Below are 19,459 nucleotides of genomic sequence, written 5' to 3'. Positions count from 1 at the left end.
TTCATGAAATGTGTTCAACAAGTCCTCACCTGGAAAACTTTAGACTTCAAATCTGGTTGGTTTGAGTTTGAATCATGAGATTCCTCATGTTCATGTTTGAAACATGTGTAACAACATATGTTCTAGATAGAAATGGAAATCTTAGAAACTCTAGTTCCCAGTAGATCAGTCTGTAGAACATCATCCTGAAGAACCAACAGTTTCACTGATTCAACTCGCCAGTGACGCTGAGTCGACATCTGTCAGAGCTGAAACCATCAATAGTTCCAACTTCACACAGGTACAGTCCTGAGCCGTGTACATTGTCCCCCATCATATCATGGTGTGTGCAGTTTCAGTTTCCTGCTCAGAACTAAATCAAGTAGCTGAAAATTTTTTCGCAAGCCTTGTGGTGGTTCACGGCTCCCTGGTTCATTTGTTGCCATTCTGCCTCAAAATATTTTTCTTCTATGTGTTTGAGGTGTGACAAGATTTTCCGTCAGGAAAAGTCAGGAAGGCAGCTACAGCTACATGTAGACTACAGGAGCTGTGAACATGTGTCAGTTTGTGTACATTTCCTGGCAGGATGAAGTATTACTGTGTACAACATGACAGGAGTTCAGGTCTTTATAAGATTTTTAGGATTACTACACACAGTGCTATTTGTGTTTTCTGTCTGGCCCCCACCTCCTGACAGAAATACATTCCTTGTCATGCCTTTCAGTTCATAAGTAATAAATGAGGCAGCTAAAAAGTATTGTGTTATTGTTCTGGAAATTTGTCAGAGTGAGAGTGGTGTATGTTAGTGGAGCTTTGTTAATATAATTAGTTGCAGAGTGAGCGCTCTTCCCACTCTCTGTTCAATAATATATCTTTGACGTAATTTCGCCGTCGGTGCACTAAGCTAGTTTTAAACGGTAAAGCGAAGTAGTTCATGTCCATGCTGAATGTGCTTTATACGTTTGTGCCTCGGAAAACCTTTGTCTTTGTAAGTATGCATATGTTTATTGTCATTAGAAGTATGTTAGTTGTTACCTGCTGTTGTATGTGGTAGGTTGCGTGTGCATGTTATTGTAATTGGCTTAATTTACGTCAAGCTAGCGTGTGCGAGTGTAACATATGAAATGAGTAATGATGTGTTTTATTTGTTGATTTGGTTTCTTTCTGTTTCTTTCAGTTACAAATATAAAGTAAAGATAGGATGACGTGTATTTGAGAGCAATGTACCCCAATGTACACAACTCCAGTAAAGACGAGAAAAGAAATCTTTGTTTGGAGTCTCCTACTTTTTGTTAGCTGGCTGTCTAGAAACACCAAGTCACGTGTTGTGAGGACAGCACATTCCTGGAAACACTAAAAACAAGAAGAAGAAGTTCTCACCAACACTCTGTAAGAATCTGTTACTATTATTGTCATGTATTTAGAAACTTTGTTTCCTGGTATTCAGGTCACAGAAAAACTCTATAGATGGAGCTTGTAGTTCTCAGTTTGTCTGCTCTTACACTTCATTGTTCCATTTATTAAAAAGTGAGACTTTTAAACATTAATTTTAAACAAATCCCTGCCTGTTGGTTTTTCTCCAGTTTAAATGAAAGTGACCCCTTTTTAATGAATGGAACAATAAACTGTATAATGTGGTGATTGGTGATCTTTAGAGAAGTCAGTAAGTGGATATTGTATCTTTTAGACAGAGCTGCTCTTTATACTAAACTAACTGTTTTATACTTGATATATGAACATGAGGGAGGGAGACTCCTAGTTTCTTCAGTTTTAGGTGGTGAAAAGGATTTTTTTAAATAATAAACCTAATATAATAAATTTATTGGTGCTGATCACAAACTCTTTATTGAGAAAAAAATCTGAATGTTTGTTGGTGCTTTAAGTTTTTTATCACTTTAATTTAAAATATTTGTATTTTCATGCTGATGTTGAATTCTGATCAACTCACCAGTGACGTTGAGTCGACATCTGTCAGAGCTCCAACCTTGATCTGTTTTCACTTCACACAGGTACAGTCCTGAGTCATTAGTCCTGAGTCTGGACAGTTGGAGTCTGATTCGTCCTTCTCTGAGGACGTCTTTGTCAAACTGGACTCTTCCTGAAAACTGTTGATCCTGAGACTCTGAGTCCTCAACACCTTCATGGAGATGAAACAGGACTAAGTGACTGTGGTCAGTAAACATGTCACAGAAGATGTTCACTGAGTTAGAGGATGTGTGAGGTCTGATAGTGAACGTCCACTCCAGTGTGATGTTGTGGTTCTCCTCTGCCTGATAGGAGGTCTGTGTCACATTCACTACAAATGTTCCTGTTGAGGAGACACAGACACAAAGTGACAACTTGAATTATTGAACTATTAATAATTGTTGAGTTGCTGGAGAATAAAGTGAAGATGTGAACTAACCAGAGACACATGAGATCAGGTTGATGAGCAGCAGGATCCTGAAGATCATCTTCTCCCTGTGAGAGGAGACAGAGGTGAAGAAGAAATTACAGAAGAACCAGAGAAAAACTTTAGTGAATCAACAGCTGTCAAATCCGTTTAAACACTATTTCAGACTCTGAGAAATGGTTCCTCAGTGTTTACATGTTGTTCAACTCTTCTCCAGCTCTGTATATGTTGGTCTATTTAATTTTCAATCAGTTAATTAGAACTCATAAAAACTACTTTTGTTTTGTCGACTGATCGAGACGATCGATCTATTTTTAAAATATCGTCCTTAAACACTAAAGTCAAACCAGCTGACATAGAACAACAAAACATGGAAGATAAAACTGCACTTTACCTTCTTCTTTCATTTCACACACACTCTGGGTTTAATCTGCAGCAGTGTTTATTTTCAGTCTGTAAAACCTGCTTTTATACTGTAGCAGTTCAGAGGGTGGAGACACCAACACATTACTGACTGTTCAGATATCCATTACACCACAGCACTAAGGATACTCCTCTCTGAGAATAGAAAAGAAAGGAGTCAATTTAGAGATAGGAACTCACTGTACATACATGAACCATGGTTCATGACTTCACTAAACATGTGAATGTTTTGTAATAAAATGTTACAGATAAGATTTATTTAGACCAGATAGTTAAGGGAAGTTAAGGGCATTAATATAACACATTTAGAAGTAATATATTAAAATCAGGTTGTATCAGTAGTTTCCCACTTTTAGTGATACCTGATAAAAAAGCTTCTTTCTATTCAAGTGAAACATTTTTATAAAACTAATTTAAGTTATAAGTTATGAAAGGACACAGAGACATAAAAGGAAAAAATACTAACTTGTAGGCATAGATGATGATGATGAAACTATGCTGTTGAATTGTTCTTGAGAGGGATTAAATTATTTGTAATCATTTGAAGTTATTAAGTCATAAGCAGTTTAGTACATATAAAGAGCAGACTGACATTAACTACGTGACTCTAGAATTTCCCTTTAATGCTTGGAAACAGTCCAATATCCTGCTGCACAGGTTTTGCATTTTTTCCTGGGTCATCAATCATCAGCTCTAAAGTTGAAACCCGTTCAGGAATCTTAAACATTTAACAGGAAATGAAACAATGAAGACAAGACAAACTTTAATATCTAACTTATTTAATTCCATCTAGACTTTACCATATCAGTAAGAAATGTGCTTTGTAACTTGATGAGTCTCCTGATATTAGTGGACATGTTCAACTCTTGGACAATGTGAGTTTTGTGGATGGAGACGAAATCAGAGAAAAGAGAAAATACTTTTTTCTTTATGTGATTTGATTCCTGTTCAAGACTCTTAGATAATAATGACTGAATATTGTTAATATAAACTACAGAGGTTCATTTTTAACATTTGCTCTGGGACTATTACTATTTATCTGACTGTTTAATAAAACGAATGAAAAACAGCTAAATCTGCATTGATGAGGACAGATAACGAGTCTCTTCCTCTTTCCAACAGCTGCTGTAACAAGCAGCAAAGAGTGACTCTCTGAAAACCTTTCAGTCATTTAGTTCTTCAGCTCGGTCCTGCAGACATGCTGTTCGTGGAGTTGACCTTGTGTGACCTGGTCTTCTCTCTGACCTCAGCATCAGAAGGTGATTGTTTACTAAATATTTGTATTGATGGACTTATAATAACATATAATTCAGTTTCAGTCAGACTTTCAGTACAAAGACATCAGTGCTGTGTAGGAGAAATGTAGTTTTGACCAAAGTGTTGGTGAAGACTCATCTAGGTCAGTGTTTTTCTTTTTAAATAAAATCTGCAGTAGCCATTTTTGGCCTGAGGAGGGCAGCAAAGTACCAAGAACAAAAATATGGGAGTCATGTAAAACATTTTGTGGAAGGAGATTTTTATGTGGATGACGTCCTTCACTCATTTACATCTGAAGAAGAAACTATTGATGTTCTGAGCAGGACACAGCAAATGTTGCTGAGTCACACATCGGTCTGGGAATGATAACCTCAAATTAAACAAAGTGATGAGCAGATTTCCAGCAGAGGAAAGAGTGAAAGACATCAAGGAGCTCAGTCTCACTGCAGACAACTTACCAGTGCCACAGAGTCTGGGTGTCAGCTGGGACATTATGAAAGACACCTTCACCTTCATAGTCCAGAAGATCAAAACCCGTTCACAAGATGAGGTGTTCTGTCCACGATAAACAGTCTGTTTGATCCACTGGGTTTTTAGCTCCTGTAACTATTGAAGGCAGGCTGCTCCTCAGACAGCTGTCCAACCAAAGCACAGACTGAGACACATGTCTTCATGAAGACAGATTTGAAGACTGGGGAAGGTGGAGAAATTCTCTGACAACGCTGCACAACACAGATAGTTGAATTGTGTTGGGAAACATTCACAATGAGACAAAGAGATTTTATGAGTATAAACACAACAGGGTGCAAAGAATCCACCAGTCAACAGGAACAGAACAGTGGAGTTATGGACCTTCTGAGCTGAACCCTGCAGATCATGGTTCCTGATCTGTTCCAGCTGCTGATCTTGTAGATCCAGACTCTGACAAAGAGATTCACTCAAAAGGAAACAACACTCATCACACAAAGAAGAAAACACGTTGGGGTTAAGAAGGTTTGAACTCCTCTCGATGTGGCCCTCACTCACCAAAGCTGTAGTTCGTCTTGGTCATATTGTCCAGTGTTTAACATCCACTGATGACGACAGTTGGTGAATTATTATCATATACTCTATGATCATCTATCTCTCATATCCAGAACCAAAACTATAAACTCTCCTGACCAATGCAGCTCTGCCGTGAATTCTACTTTTATAAGGTTATAATTGAAGTTGAAACTGTCTGAAAGGTGATATTATGGTCATATTAAGACGTGTTTCTAATGTTTTGGACCTCTTGTTCATTTCAAATAGCTGGTGAAAGCATTAGAAACACATTTTAATACAACTGTGAGATAAAATACACACAATCACTTCTTCTAAATACTAAATAATAAAGTATCATCCATTTCTAATTGTACTGTGACGTGAGGTCCAAACTAAGGTTTCCAACTAGTCCCTCTCACAGTAAATGTGCTGTTGTTTTCCACCTAACCTAACTTATCCTCAGACCATGATACATTTCTAACACTGAAGCACAGTTCACAATTTGTCTTAATGTCAGTTTTAGTCCAACTGACCACTATCTAAGAAGACAGTCAGTGAACTACTGCCCTCTACTGACACAGCTGATTTCTTTCACATTATACATAATTACAGCTATGAGTCATTTTACTAAAAGGAGAAAAAACACATTTAGTTCTTCTGGACAGTCATACTTATGTCTGTTTGACGGTTCTTGTCTGTGTTAATATATATTTTTTGGAGTTACCAGTGCTGAGGTGGCCACTGCTAGTTGCTGCTGCTGGTCGTCTTCTAAGGTCGGAGCAAAGGATGCTGCCTTGAAAACAAACCTGTTTTAAACAGGAAGAAGCTCATCAGACAGTACAATGGTCTCCACCTCTGAGGGGGAATCTGGTTTTGGACGATGACCTTGTTAATTTATATGCATGTTAGTCCTTTGGATGGACTTATTCTTGATTATTTGTTAAATTATTCACAATTGAAAAGACTGTTTTGAAGTTTTGTTAGTAGTATTTGTTTTTTGTTACTCCCTGTGTGTCACATGGTCTGATCAGCCAATTCCATTTCTTGACCGCCTGCTTGGTCCCTTACATACGTATATAAATTAAAGATTACATATGTATTTATAAAATGTAACTTAATACATATACATTTCAAGAGTAAAGTTGTTTTTATTACTTTTTACATCAGAGACATGAAAACTATAAAAAAAAGTAGTTCAAAAGCAAAAACAGCAATAACTTCAGAGAAACTTCAACTTCTCTGATGTTTATTGAAGTTTTTCTCTTGTCAGCAGCAGCAGAGGCTCAAACTCCATCACTGTACTGTACAGACAGGACATGATGTATAATGGAACTGTTGTTTAATAAGATACAACAACATGTTTTAACAGATTTAATACTTGTTGTGGTTTTCACGAGAGCACGGTTTGTTTTACACTGTTGATTAAACTGTTTCCTCAGATCATAAGTCTGAGCAGAAATCAGTTTTGTTAATTTTTTTAGAGTTAATGAATAAAAATTAAGAAACAGTCAGTAAAGCTGCTGCTGTCAGTCCAACTGCAAAGCATAGACTGATCCATGCTGGATTTACTGTGTTGTTTAGTTCAGTTTCTCTCTGAGGTTCAGACCAATCTCTCACTGTTGTAAAGAGACAAACACATCTGTGTCAGTCATGAGGAGAAATTAACATTTATCTAAGGAAGAAACTAAATTATAACCAAAGAATAAAGTGGAACATAGTTCAGATTCTACAAGAAGGAAAAGTCCAAACTTTAAATAAAGTGTTTCTTCTTAGGTTTTTAACAAGCTGCTGATTTGTTAATAAAGTTTTATTGAATCAACTCACCAGTGACGCTGAGTCGACATCTGTCAGAGCTCCAACCTTGATCTGTTTTCACTTCACACAGGTACAGTCCTGAGTCATTAGTCCTGAGTCTGGACAGTTGGAGTCTGATTCGTCCTTCTCTGAGGACGTCTTTGTCAAACTGGACTCTTCCTGAAAACTGTTGATCCTGAGACTCTGAGTCCTCAACACCTTCATGGAGATGAAACAGGACTAAGTGACTGTGGTCAGTAAACAGAGAACAGAGGATGTTCACTGAGTTAGAGGATGTGTGAGGTCTGATAGTGAACGTCCACTCCAGTGTGATGTTGTGGTTCTCCTCTGCCTGATAGGAGGTCTGTGTCACATTCACTACAAATGTTCCTGTTGAGGAGACACAGACACAAAGTGACAACTTTAAAATGTAATTTCTGTCCGTTCAATCTGATTACATGCACTCATGTAACCAGGTTCCACTGCTTTCTGAAGTAAACTGAATCCTTTTAAATGAGAAACCTGGTTACAGTAATTGGGACAGAGGATTTGAGACATCTGATTTCCTCAAAGTCACTGCAGAGGCTGAATTTGGAGCTTGTTTGTCTGATGCTCTGAACAAAAACCTTTGTGTTGACTTTTAATCAACATTAAGTTGATCAACATCAAGTTGTAAAATATACAAAAATAAAAGTGATAAAGATCAAACAAGATTTATTTAATCTATTTTCTAATTTAGTTGTTTTTATTTTTATTTCAGAAACCACAAACACACTCATAATTATAAATAATCAGAAGCTATTGCAAGAAATTCATATTTTTTACTCCTCAGACTGGTGAGTATTTGAGACACAGAGTTGATGAAGTGATCCTCGATGCTATCAGTTACTCAGAGCAGCTGGACCTGAACTCTCTCCTCCTCCTCTTCTCTCTGCTCATTACTAATGTGAAGTGATGTTATGTTACACTGAACATTATTGGTGCCTTGTAAAGTGGTGACTGAACTTAGGCTACAAAGCTTAGAACCAGCCATGCATCATGATAGAACATCCACGTGAGCTGGTTTGTAAATGAAAATCATCAAAAACACATTTGCTGAACAACTAATCACATAGTGTAGGACTGATCGACGCTCGTGAGTGTCAAAGTTTACTGTTTAAAGTTTGGGAAACACCTGGCTCTCACCTGATCTAAGATCTGATTGGTTCAAGTGTTGGATCAACAACAGGACATTTTATAGAAAACTGCATACCTATATATCTTGGGTTTCTACTGACTTATTATTGTTTTACATTTAAGGTTTCATCAACAAACTGACATGATGACTGCACATTAACAAATTTAATGTGAAATATGAAGAACATCTTCTCCCTGTGAGAAGAGACAGAGACCCCACCAGGGGGCGCCTATTCCTACAAAGGCATTTGGGTGCTGTGTGGATGTACTTTCTATGTGAATATAACTGTATAAATACGAAGGTTTAAAAAACAAACGCTTTCTTCATAAGACATTACAAGACAATCTGTCCAATTCAAAACTATGTGAACACATTTAAAAAGCAGAGATTCAGTGATACAGTTTACTTGGCTCTGATAAATGTTTGTGACTTCATGTAGATCTCATTAGATTTTATATAATAAAATAATTTATATTATAAAATAATAATTCACCTCGCAAAAACAGCTGAAGTAATGTGTGAATGTTTTATATAAACACCAAATGGCCACAAACCAACAGGCTGAAACATCCTAAAGGTTTATTTTTAAATTATCCTCTAACTCTCCTGTTTTGTTAAACTGCAGGTTTTACTTGAATTTTCAAGCTCGACAAGACGTAAACTATTAATAATTTGCCTTTAAGCCTCTCCTCCTGAAATTCTCTATCATGACTTCTCTTTCACGGTTGTACCTGTTTCTGGCTCTTGACAGCCTCTGCACATCCCGTTTTCATGTTTCACTAAGTGACATGACTGACAGATCAGAGGTCACATAAAGAAAATAAATTCAGAAAATAAAAGCTCCCTCAAAATAAAAATCACATATACTATGCACATAATGAAACATACGTGGAGAAACAAATAACATTGTCCAGACAGAATGGATGGATACTTGGTGAAATATAAAACACATTAATGCACCTCCTACATCTATACATATATAAATTAGACACTTCTATGTTTCCACCTCTGTATGATAGTCTATTCACTCAGTTCATCGCTGCTGTTATTTACCAACTAACTGAAAAAGAGAACTGGTCATGAATTGTCAACAGTCTGTTTGTTTCCTTAAACACAAAATGTGTAAAAACTAACTATAAACAAACAATTCCTTGAGACGAAATGTGGACAGTAGGCCTACCTTTCTGTTCCTCTTCTGCTCTGACATCATGTTAGTGCAGATTATACATTTATAGGCTTTGGGTCTTAAAGGACGTGTGGTTTTGTGTAACATAGCCTATAGGGTTAAGGTGCAACAGAGCAAACTGCAAAAGTGGTTTCAAACTGTTTCTGATGTCAGTTCCTGTTATCTTTATTGCTCGTCTTGTCTCTGCCCTTTGTATTTGTTCCCTGCTCTTGTCTGTTTTACAGGTGCAGTTCATCTCTAACGGGCCAATTTATTCTACCTGCACTTTGTCTAAGTGTATATTGAAGATATTTTACAGAATCTGAATAAAAAGAAGAACAAAACTCTACAGTGTGGTCAGTCTATCAGTCTAATATACAGGACTATCTGAATCTAGACAGGTGAAGCACCGCCGGGATCAATTCAATTTAATTCAATTCAATTGTATTTGTAGAGCTTTTTACAATTGACATTGTCACAAAGCAGCTTTACACAACCAAAGAACAGTACATGAACAGTGAATGTGTATGAATCATAATAATCAGATTGTCCCTGATGAGCAAGCCGAGGGCAACAGTGGCAAAAGAAACTCCCTGAGAAGGCAACAGGAAGAAACCTTGAGAGGAACCAGACTCAACAGGGAACCCATCCTCATATGGGTGATTACATGCTATGTAGGCAGCAGTCCAGTATAACAGTTAAAGTCTTTTAAGTTAATATGGAGTCCAGTTAGTTATTGCAGGCAGACTTGTTACATTCCTGGACTATTGAGCGTTGAGTCGAGACCTCCAAGAAACAGCTTCCGACGTCCGCCGAGGCCAAGACCGACTTCATAGTAGTGTTTGACCAACTCCAGTCTCCAAACGCATCCCATAGGGCAAACGGTGGATCCGAGCGACGAGATCTCCAGCCAGAAGTTGGGCATCAGGACGAGTCAGACAGGTCCAGAGGGCAAAGGGTGGAATGACGTGTAGCTCGACAGAGAGACAGGAAGAGGGAAATAAGACAGGAAGAGGGAAATAAAATCCAGACAGAGAAGAAACTGGAGATAATTATGGTTCAGCTTGAACTGATTAAATTGCTGCCATTTAATATATGATCTTGTTCTGTGGTTTTACATGATTTAATACAAACACAGAAACATACTTTAACATGTTATATTCACTAACCCTCAAAAAGACATGTCAGGATATGAGATGAGTTACTTTGTGAAAATAACTCCACCTAAATAGCTGAGTGGACTGTGTGAAAAAAGGCGTCCTATGGTGGGGTGTGATATTTAATTTATTCTTGTAACTAAACTTTTAATTACAAGATTTAATTAAACATTGCGACCCACAAGTGGGCGCCTTTTCCCACACATTTGGGTGCTGTGTGGATGTACTTTCTATTTGAATATAACTGGATAAATATGAAGGTTTAAAGAACAAACACTTTCTTTAATAAACTGAACTAAACTTGCACTTTTAAGGAAAAGCACAGTGTTGATATTTGAATTGAAGTTTCAGGACAAATGTTTTCATTCAATAGAAATTCAGGTATCATGAGGCTGTTTGTCACGTCTACAACCCAGAAGATATTAATTCAACTCTACGTAGCTATTGTAATATTAGGTTTTAATGGCTCTAGACCAAATGATTTGTAAAATGTTGAATGAAAGAACTTTACGCTCCTAATAGACATCAACATAACAAAAATAGACCAATATGTTACAACAGTTTATTTAATTTGAGTACATACTCTACATACATATCTATAGTGGGTATGGAAAGTATTCAGACACTTTTTTACTCTTTCTTATATTGCAGCCATTTGCTAAAATCATTTAAGTTCTTTTTTTTCTCATTAATGTACACACAGCACCCTATATTGACAGAAAAACACAGAATTGTTGACATTTTTGCAGATTTATTAAAAAAGAAAAACTGAAATAGCACATGGTCATAAGTATTCAGACCCTTTGCTGTGACACTCATATTTAACTCAGGCACTGTTTATTTCTTCTGATCATCCTTGAGATGGTTCTACACCTTTATTTGAGTCCAGCTGTGTTTAATTATATTGATTGAACTTGATTAGGAAAGCCACACATCTGTCTATATAAGAACGTACAGCTCACAGTGCATGTCAGAGCAAATGAGAATCATGAAGTCAAAGGAACTGCCTGAAGAGCTCAGAGAATTGTGGCAAGGCACAGATCTGGCCAAGGTTACAAAAAAAATTCTGCTGCAATTAAGTTACTAAGAGCACAGTAGCCTCCATAATCCTTAAATAGAAGATGTTTGGGATGACCAGAACCCTTCCTAGAGCTGGCCGTCCGGCCAAGCTGAGCTATCAGGGGAAAAGAGCCTTGGTGAGAAAGGTAAAGAAGAACACAAAGATCACTGTGGCTGAGCTCCAGAGATGGATCTCATCCCTGTATGCTGTCTCATCACTGCCAGAGATAAGTCCCACCACAGTTGTGTCATCGGCAAACTTAATGACGACATTGTCTGGGTGTGTGCTGACGCAGTCATGCATGTACAGGGTGTACAGCAGAGGACTCAGCCTTGGGGAACCGGTGTTTAGTCTCAGGGCTGTGGAGAGATGAGGACCCACTCTGACCACTCTTTCAGAGAGAAAGTCTGTGATCCAACAGCAGGTGGTGGGAGGAGGTCCAATGTCCAACAATTTTGCTGACAGTCTGTCCGGTAGAATTGTGTTAAATGCAGAGACTAAAGTCAACAAAGAGCAGCCTAGCATAACACCCTTGTGTTTCCAGGTGGGAAATGGTGGTGTGGAGCGCAGTGACGATGGCGTCCTCTGTCGATCTGTTAGCCCTGTATGCAAACTGCAATGGGTCGAGTGTGGATGGGAGGTAGGACATAATGTGACGTCGTACCAGTTTCTCAAAACACTTCATTATGACAAGTGTCAGAGCTACTGGTCGGTAGTCATTGAGGCTGCTGATGGAGGTCTTTTTTGGCAGTGGGACAATTGTGGCCGACTTCAGGCATGGTGGGATGTAGGACTGAGACAGTGACGAGTTGAAAATGTTGGTGAAGACCCCAGCCAGCTGGTTTGCGCACTGAGGACCTTCCCAGTCACTCCGTCCGGTCCAGCAGTCCTCCTGGTTCACTGCCCTCAGCATACACCGCACTTCATGCTCCTGCACTGTGAGACTGAAGCTGCTGTAGTCTGACGTTTGAGCTTCAGCTGTTCCAGGTCCTACCACCTCGAAGCGCGCAAAGAAGTGGTTTAACTCCTCTGCGAGCACAACATCACCCGCAGCCGTCATGGTGTTGCAGGACTTGTGGTTGGTGCTGGACCCCCTGCCACACCTGTCATGTGTTGTTGTCTCTGAAGTGGTCCTCAATCCTCCTCTTGTAAGCTGCCTTGGCCTCTCTGATGCCTTCTTTAAGGTTAGCCCTGCCTGCACTGTATTGCGCTTTGTCACCGGATCTGAAGGCAACATCACGTTGCTTCAGCAGGACCTGGACATCTTTAGTCATCACGGTGACGTTGTCAACGCAGAAGTTAATGTAAGAGAGCATGGATGTAGTATGCTCCTCAAGGTCCTGGTGTGTGAACACATTCCAGTCTGTGTCCTCAAAGCAGTCCTGCAGCTGTTGTGAAGCGCCCTCCGGCCATGTTTTCACAATCTTTGTCACTGGGGGGGCTCTCCTCCTGACGGGGTTTTATGCTGGAATCAACAATATGGACGTGTGATCTGACAAACCCCAGCTATGATGTGCACTGCGTCAGGATGAGAGTTCTGCTGGATGGTTATTAAATTGTGCAGCACCTCCATGGCTACGCTAGCATTAGCATCAGGAGGTACGTATACGGCCGTTACCATGAGGACGGTAAACTCACGAGGAATGTAGACGGGTCTGCATTTAACAATCACATATTCCACATCTGGGGAACAGTAGCTGTCTACAGTCGCTGCATTTCTGCACCAGTTGTCATTGATGTAGACACATAGCCCTCCTCCTCTGCTCTTACCGGAGTCACCTTCTACCTTAAATGGTTGCCTCTTTAGCCGCGCTAGCGGGCCACCCCTGCAGCCCCGTTTTTGCTTCCTTTGTTTACGTTTCCTCTTGGGCTTGCCGCTGGGGAGAACCACCCACAGAGACCCCTGGGGTCTCACTATGCCCTCTGGAATGTCGTGGGAGCGGTGAAAGTCCGATGTAATAATCCTTTCACAGCGTAAACCGAAGCTCAAAAGATCCTGACGACTGTATATGTACTGTGCCCAGCATCCAGTGGTTTTTCCAAAGAGTAGCACACCCAACCAAACATACACACAAAGTAAATAGAGCACCGTTCGTGAGGAGCAGTGAATCACAGCGTCAGTGCGCGCCGCTATTGTGAACCTTTAGACAATGACCCTAAGCACACAGCTCCGTGACTGTTCTTGAATGGACCAGCCAGAGCCCTGACTTCAACCCAATTGAGCATTTCTGGGGAGACCTGAAAATGGCTGTGAGGATCATGTTTTTTGATTTCTCCAGTGCATTCAACACCATCCGTCCTGCACTGCTGGGAGAGAAATTAAAAAACATGCAGGTCAACACTCCCCTGATTTCCTGGATTATGGACTACCTCACCAACCGTCCACAGTACGTCCGCCTGCAGAACTGTGTGTCTGACACTGGTCTGTAGCACAGGTGGTCCACAGGGGACAGTTCTTTCTCCATTCCTCTTCACCCTGTACACCTCAGACTTCAGGTACAACTCAGAGTCCTGTGATCTTCAGAAGTTTTCTGATGACTCTGCAGTTGTAGGATGTATTCAGGGTGGAGACGTCACAGAGTACCAGGGAGTGGTGGACAGTTTTGTTGACTGGTGTGGACTCAACCATCTTCAACTGAACATCAACAAAACAAAGGAGCTGGTGATGGACTTCAGGAAATATACGAGTCCTGTCATCCCTCATTCACTCAGTTCATTGCTGCTGTTATTTAGCAACTTACTGAAAAAGAGAAATTTTCATGAATTGTCAACAGTCTGTTTGTTTCCTCAAACACAAAATGTGTAAAAACTAACCATAAATAAACAAATCCTTAAGATGGAGGACGGTGGTTTTGTGTGACTCATATGGTGCTTATAGGATTAAGGCGCAACTCAGACTTTTTGTTCATGTCAGTTAGTTCCTGTTGGCAGATGTAAGATTGAGCATGTGCAGTACTTCTACTTTTCCTTCAAAAAAAAAAAAAAATTGACACATTATTGTAACCAGACACGGCTATCCCACTTAAACTGATCAGGCCGTGTTATTTTTACAAATCCCATCTATGAATCCTCCAATTATGTATGAATCAATTTATTTATACTTCTCTGACAGTAATCTAGGTCATTTGAAAAACTTCCCACACTGTGCCCTATTTACACTCTGACTACTCCAAATTCTCTCTCCTCTTCTTTCCGTGATACAATGAGAAAAGGAAACAAGAAGTGAAAAAGAAGTTTGCATTGAAGGAGTTGATTGGAAAAGGGAAAAGAAATAATTGTGGCAGACAGAAGCAGAAAAGAGAGAAAGGAAAATAAATAGTGTCATGGCAAGAGAATGAAAAGAAGAAGAGAGAAGAGGAAAAATAAGCGTGAAACAAAGAGACAGAGAAAAGAGGAAGTTTGAACATTCACAGCTTGTTTCTTCTTTGAATCCACAGCCTGTTGACAACAACAATGTCCAATACTAACTTTGAGAAAATGATCCAATGACTGTTGGACATCACAGATGATGATCTCTGAGGTCCCACTGTCAAATATTCTTTCCTGTTTTCACATTGTTATGAAACTATGTAATTTGCTGCCGAGGGTTATTATTTATTTAAGAAACTGCAGAACTAAATTTGTCATTTAATTCATTCAATTCATTTAGTTTGTCATTGTTATTGCTACATGATTTTCCTCTTTATATAAATGAATAGAAGCTGTTTGACAATGCATATCATGTGTTGGAATCTTACTGTTTCCTGATAGTGTGGTTAACACCTCAACAGAACAACCTTTTCACAGTGTATGATCCAGTTCCACGTGTCTCACTTATATTAATCACACCAAGCAACTTTCTATAAAACAGCATAGTCTCTAGTTAATCATACTACTTGTACTGTTGAACTGGTAACAAAAACCAGCACCTGCATGTTTTTGTCAAAGTAAGCCCTGTAGGCCGGTATCACTGCCAGAGGTTTTGTAAAAGTACAATCATCTACAATAACTGCCTGAAAATAAGCCTTGAACCCCCTTTCTCCAGGACCTGCTCTTTATCAGTATGTAGATGACCTCATCTGCAGCCCCACTTTCAGCCTGGTGGCTCAATGGGTAGATCATTGGCCTTAGATGCAGAAGATTTGGGCTTCAATCCCTGACGCAGACACCAGGTGTGTCCTTGAGCAAGACACTCCACACTAGCTCCCCAGGCACTGCTATGTGGCTGCCCCAACTCCCCCCAGGGGGATGGGTTAAATGCAGAGGACAAATTTTTATTGTAAATGTGACATATGATGATTAAAGGCGTTATTTTTTCTTTCTTTCATGAACAATGTGAGGCTGACACTCTCGAACCGCTACAACACCTAGTAACTGAAGGACATAAAGTTAGTCTCTCTAAACCGCAATACTCCAAATCAAAATCCACATTTCTGGGACATATTGTATCTGCTGCAGAGAAAACCACACCCTGGTTTGGTCCCTCATTCAGTTTCTCTTTTACTCTTAGATCAGTAAAGTCTCTCTACATCACTCTGACTTACATATTTTATTGTCCTACTTGATGTAGCTAACATCTCTGCAGAGAGATGAACTTTTCTTCTTCACTCTTTATCCAACAGAGGAGGACAGAGAAGAACATGACTATGTTTCTGCAGTCCAACAGGTCTGCACACCAAGACCTGATATCTACCTAATCCGGATCTGGTCCTTTTCGTGGATGGTTCTGCATCACCTGACCCCACTACAGGTCAAAATGAAGTTGGCTTTGCTGTTTGCACTGATCATGAAAAGTTACTAACTCACATCCTTCTCACTGAACCTGTTGCACAGAGTCCTGAAAGTGAACTGTTGGGAAATCTGCAAACAGTTAAACTGGCTCCTGTGTTTTATTTTAAGAATCACACACTTGGTGTTTCTCTTCTGGAAGCTGTTCTTTTACCATCTTATGGTGCAGTTTGTCACTGTGCTGCACACACTGGTGTTTCTGACCCAATATCACTTAGTCATGCTGCAGAGGATGTGGCTTTCAAGACATCCCCATATATCCGTTTCCACCTACAGATGGTTTGACCTTCTGTTGATCTTACACAGATGTCATCCACTGCTACCTTAGTCTTTAAAGACAAGCAAACATTTGTATCCCCTTCAGATAAACCTTTGTTTTCAAATGTAAATAAAATCTAATCAAATGGGGGAAAATGAGAAAGAACCTTTGTATTTTTACACTTATATCTTGGTGAAATATGTTCTTGTGATGTTGTGGAAGAAAAGAGAAGTGAACTTGTGGTGAGTTTGAGACAATGTGGTCAAAGAGCTAGTACAGTGTTAGCGTCTTCTTAGAATGTCAGTAACATTATTGTGTGTTGCTTTAACACCTTTTACGAAGTACAACATCGTAATTGATAATAGCACAGCAGCAGTTTTTCCAGCAATAGGTGAGGTGATGATGATGTGACAGATAAAGTGCTATGAGACTGTAAAATACCTGTAACTGAGTGAATGCTTTAGAACTGCACTCAGCTCTGTTCAGTAAACTTCTCTCTTCCAAGATAATTAAAGATTCTTCAATTATTTGTCTTACTAACTGTTGACTTCAATTCAATTCAGTTTTATTTGTATAGCGCCAATTCACAACAGAAGTTATCTCAAAGGCTTAAGACCTTACAGAGAATAATTATACAAAAAAGAGTATATAAGAAAACCCAACAATCCAATATGAGCAAGCTACAGTGGAGAGGAAAAACTCCCTTTAGAGGAAGAAACCTCCAGCAGAACCAGGCTCATAGTGGGCGGCCATCTGCCTCGACCGGTTGGGGTGAATGGAAAGAGAAGAGAGAAAAGAACAGCAGGCAACAAAAACAACAAGCAGCAATAACATTGGGCAGGTCAACTGGATTCTGGAGATTAACAGCTCCAGGTCGAGGATACATGAAGAAAAGTACAGAGAGAGGGAGACAGAGAGGAGGAAACACAACTAAAAGAGAGAGAAGCCTGAGAACTCAGAGTTCTGCTTGTAAGATATGGAACTATTAGTTCTTTGAGATAAGATGGAGCCTGATTATTAAGTGATTTATAAGTGTCAGGAGATTGTCACCTATGATGAGCTTCACTCCTTGCTAAGAAACCCTGCAATCAGACAGATGAGACACAGACAGCGTAGTCTTTGTACAAAGGGCACCCTCCTCAGTGCAACACCCTGAGAGAGTACACAGAGGGAGTTCCTTGGTTTTTTATTTATAGTCGTGTGATATAAGAATGTACACAGTGTGAGTGGGTGTGATTATGTGTGTGTGTGTGTGTATGTCTGTGTGTGTGTGAACCGGGCTATTCCGGTCCTGGGGTACGTCAGTTATGTGTGTATGGGTGAAGGCTGTGTATAAACCAAAACAATGATAGCATGAGTACAGAGTGTGATAATATGATTAGCTGTTTCACAGTTTTCTCTTAACATTCCCTCCTGTTTGTCATACTCTGTTATATCATCAGAATGTAATCATTTCATGAGATTTTCAATTACATCGTCATTCGTCAGAGTATTCATTAAAGTATCGCAGTCCAGTTCAGTTTGTCATGGGGTCAGAGGTTACTAGCACATGACCCCTGTTGGAACACAGATCCTCAGCATCTGGTTGTTTTCCCTTAGATTAGTGTCGTCCTCTGAGTCCTGGTCCTCTTCTGCTTCTGGGTCTTGTTGCATCAAGGCCATGTATGTATGCACATGCATTGCCATCATTCCATTCACCATTCAAACTCAAATTTTAGTTGTCACATACACAGTCATACACAGTACGATATGCAGTGAAATGCTTAGGCGACTGCCCGTGACCTCAAAAAATAAAAGACTATTTAAGACTGTTTATAGGAGATAAATATACTAAAGAAGTAGAGGTAGACTTAACTAAATAAGAATAAAGAACTAAATATCTGTACAAGAATACAAGTTGAGGTAGTTTTAACTAAGAAAATATCTGTACAAGAATAAAAAATAACTGTACGGTACAAATGTACAATAAAAGAAAAGTATGTGAAAAATAGAATAGAAAAGACAACATAAGAAAATAATAAATAATAAAACCTGGGTATACCTAGGTGAACAATGTATAAAAATATAGAATTTGGAGTTTTGTGTGGGAAGGAGTGTAGTATAAATATAATAAATATAAATAGAATTAGAAATGTCCAGGGGGTGTGCAAGTATGCTGTAAAGTGCTCATACTTAAAGTGGCTTGTGCATAATGGAAAAATAGTATGTAAGAAAGGTGTGCAGTGACCACTAGGGTCGATGATTGTCCCAAATGTCTAGTGCAAGAAGCATGATACATGAGTGTGTGAAGTGAAGTGGGTCAGTGCAATGTGGTGTGCTGGTTGGGAGTCCGTATCGCCTGTGGGAAGAAGCTCCTCCTCAGCCTCTCTGTGTTGGCCTTAGGGAGCGGAATCGCTTTCCTGACCTCAACAGAGAGAACCGTCCAGAAGGTTCTCATGATGCCAGACTCCTACAGAGGATGTACAGGGTGGGTCTTTAGGTTGTTGAACCTATCCACGTTGTTTTCTTCACTAGCCCTTGGTGCCAGGAGGTCCCTCCTGTTGTCCCCACTGTAGGGCCCTAATGACCTCTACAGGACGGTGGACTGCCCCAAAGGTTATCCTAGACTTGTCACTGTGTATCCTCTTAGAATTTTAATTTTAATTTGTAGTGTAGAAATGGGTATGTTACTGTTACCATCCCTCCTGTTGAGACATGGGTCAACCCATGGCTCACTAATGCTGCTGCACTGTGTAGGGATTTCGGTAGTACCAGTTTGTTATTAATGTACACATTGTCTTTCAACATTGCCCCCTGTTTTATCCAAGTTTTGACTTCTGCCAGTGTTGCTGCCTGTTGTTCTTCTCTCAGTATGTCAACAGTGTTCGCAGCTGTGTACAGGAGTTGTTGTTGTGCTGGCATGTCCTTCCGTGCCGCAACCTTGGCGGCTTTATCTGCGAAATGGTTCCCATGTGTTATGTCTGAGTTATCAGTCTGGTGAGCTGCACACTTACACAGTGCCAGTTG

At 39.7% G+C, this 19,459-nt stretch overlaps 1 protein-coding gene and 1 long non-coding RNA gene across 4 annotated transcripts in view; one reads left to right on the top strand and one right to left on the bottom strand.

The window, feature by feature from the left end:
- LOC113157652 (hyaluronan and proteoglycan link protein 4-like) overlaps positions 1–19,459 on the bottom strand; it is a 106,121-nt gene that overhangs the window by 32,068 nt on the left and 54,594 nt on the right. The window contains exon 1 of one of the 3 annotated variants that reach the window (XR_004463455.1): positions 1,928–1,989. The exons of the other annotated variants lie outside the window; for them this stretch is intronic. The gene's annotated coding sequence lies outside the window, so the exon portion shown is untranslated. Of the gene's footprint in view, positions 1–1,927; positions 1,990–19,459 lie in introns of those variants that run through there. 3 annotated transcript variants of the gene reach the window in all.
- Positions 182–1,315, top strand: LOC113157653. Its single transcript, XR_003298510.1, has 2 exons — positions 182–967; positions 1,157–1,315. It is a non-coding gene; the product is annotated as an uncharacterized LOC113157653 (long non-coding RNA).

This window comes from Anabas testudineus, chromosome 18, assembly GCF_900324465.2.
Source record: "Anabas testudineus chromosome 18, fAnaTes1.2, whole genome shotgun sequence".
NCBI lineage: Eukaryota > Metazoa > Chordata > Actinopteri > Anabantiformes > Anabantidae > Anabas > Anabas testudineus.
Note: the sequence above shows the minus strand (reverse complement) of the source record. Positions and strands in the feature narration are given on the sequence as shown.